The following is a 2,560-nucleotide window of genomic DNA, read 5'->3' on the forward strand; positions in this document are numbered from 1 at the left end:
TGAAATCACTAACCCAGGCATTAGTCGCATGAAAAGAAGTCATTTCTGAAGGACTAGAGGATTGGTGATTTCCATTTGAGTTCTTTGTGTACAGATTGTGCTTTCTCATGAGAAAGGCTGTTTCTGATTTTTTTCACTATTTAGTCTTTAATCCACATATTCAATTATCTTTCCCATTTCTTCTGTATCTTTCGGCCTTGTTCTATTGACCTCACAGTACTCAAAGTTGTTCGAAGCATAGATTTTTTTAAATCTTATTTTTGTAGCATTGTCTGTCATTGTCTGCAAGGTGGATTCTTTTATGTCTGTTGCTCAGGAGATGTCATGTACAGCAAATCCTTGTTTTGCATGACCCAATGTCGACAGAAACTCATATCAGAACTTTGTCCTTGCTAAGATATGTCAGTTACCACAAAACCATGCAAAGGAAGTACATGATTCCTTCCAATCTGCATAAGTTTCAATGAACATGGTACTGTGCAAAGCAAGATTGCCTGTATTCTCTCTCTCTTTTTTTTTTTTTTTTAAAAAAGCACATTATTTCAAGTTTCTCCTCAATACTTAACTATTTGTCCTTTTGCATGCACTGCTTAGTGTTTTTGAAGTAGGACACCTACACATGTTTGGGATGTAAAATGAATGTATAATATAGAAAAGTTCACAAGGGTGAAAGAATAGCCAAACCCAACCTTACAGCATAACACACAATGTGAACTGAGATAGTAATAGATGTTTTGTGCACAGGAGCATTTTGTGTATCCCTATGTGGCTCAGTGGGGTGCACTCTTCTGCACTCACCTAGTGTTTCTTATCAACGAAACTGTGTAAAGCAAAGGTGAAATTAGTGTTATGCTCAAATTATTCCCTAATATATCAATCGTGTTGGAACAAATTCGCAATTTAAAAATAATTGTTATAGCAGAACTGTGTTGAATTTGAGATGCCTATTGTCATGCAAATGGAGGCATTGAATAGGCATTTGTCTAGAATTCAAGGAAGAGATCAAAGCTGGGAGTATAAATTAAAGAGCCATCAGTTTATACACATATTTAGATCCACAAAAATCATCCAGGGATGGAGTATAGATGGAGAAGAGACTCAGACTGAGTTACTCCAACTTTTAGGGGTTAGAGAGAGAAGGAGCAACTAGCAAAGGAGCCCGAGAGAGGGTAGCCTGAGATGTAGGAGTTAAGACTGAAGATTGTTCTAGAAACAAAGGCATTAAGGTGTTTCAAGGAGAAAGGAACGATCAGCTTTGTTAAATGCTACTAAGTCAAACAAGGTGAGGACGGAAAATTGATAATTGGATTTAGCCATGCAGAGGTCATTGGTTACCTTTAAAATAAAAGTTTTGGTGGAGTTACAGGAGCAAAAGTTTGATTGATTGCAGAGGGTTCAAGAGAGAAAGGAAGGAGAGAAATTGCAGACAGTATAGGTAACTACATCAAGGAGAGCAGAGAATTGGGGAAACAACCGACATGGGATATGGTGTCAAAAGAGATTTGTTTCGTTTTGTTTTTAGAGATAGGAGAAAGCATAGCAGACTTGTATGGTGTTGGAAATGTTAATAGTAAGGGTCAAGGGAAAAATTGATGATGCCCTGAGGAGAGGAAAGAATCGTAGGAGGTCAGCCGTTCAGTGAATGAGAGGGATGGATGGGATCCAGGGCCCGAGTGGAGGAGTTGGCTGCGCATAGGAGTGAGGACAGCTGGTCCATGGTGAGGAGAGGGAAGGCGGAGAAAGGAGGCGCAGGGCTGGGCAGGTATGTCTGTAGGTGGCAGGAGCCCCTCATAGCTTCTTTTTTATCAGTAAAATAAGAAGCAAGTTCATCAACTGAGAAAAGATTTGGAGGGCAGGGGAATTGGGGAGAGGTATGAAAGTATGAAACAGATTTCTAGGAAGTTGGAATAAACTACGGAAATGTAGTAAGATGGCAGCAGTAGGGACCCAGCAGAAATTAGCGTCCATGAGAGGATAAATGAGGTGATCAGGTATGTGGAATAGTGCCTGGTACATCGTAATAGCTCAATCACTGGTAGCCATTTATTATTATTATTATTATTATATCACATTCTTTACTCTTAGGAGATTCTAAGAAATCTTAAAAGGGAGGAGGGAGATTCAACACTGAACTAATGTAGCTTCTTACAAAAATTTTCCATTACCATTTCCCACCACGAGCCCTTGCTTTTAACTAGATCGGGGTTTAGTCTGACTGATTTAGTCACTTGCTGCTGTGCAGACTGTGCAGGCTGTGCTGTGCTGCTGTGCACAATTCTGGGGGTGCCATTCGCGTTCAGTGGGACTCAGGTTGAGCTTCCATTGCACCCTCTGTCCCTGGCAACAGTAGTCGATCTCATGGTAGACACGTGAGCCAATCAGATTCTTTCCCTATGTTGCTACGTGGAGTTGAGAGAGTTTTCTTCCTCTTGGGTTGCCTAAGCTGGGGGAGGCTGTATATCATTGTCTAGCAAGTGCTTTCAACTGATTTTTTGTGTATCTCCAACTAATGCTCTCCTTTGCTTCTTTAGAACATACTGAACGATGCCCACAGCACTTT

The sequence above is a fragment of the Eulemur rufifrons genome, chromosome 1, assembly GCF_041146395.1.
Source record: "Eulemur rufifrons isolate Redbay chromosome 1, OSU_ERuf_1, whole genome shotgun sequence".
NCBI lineage: Eukaryota > Metazoa > Chordata > Mammalia > Primates > Lemuridae > Eulemur > Eulemur rufifrons.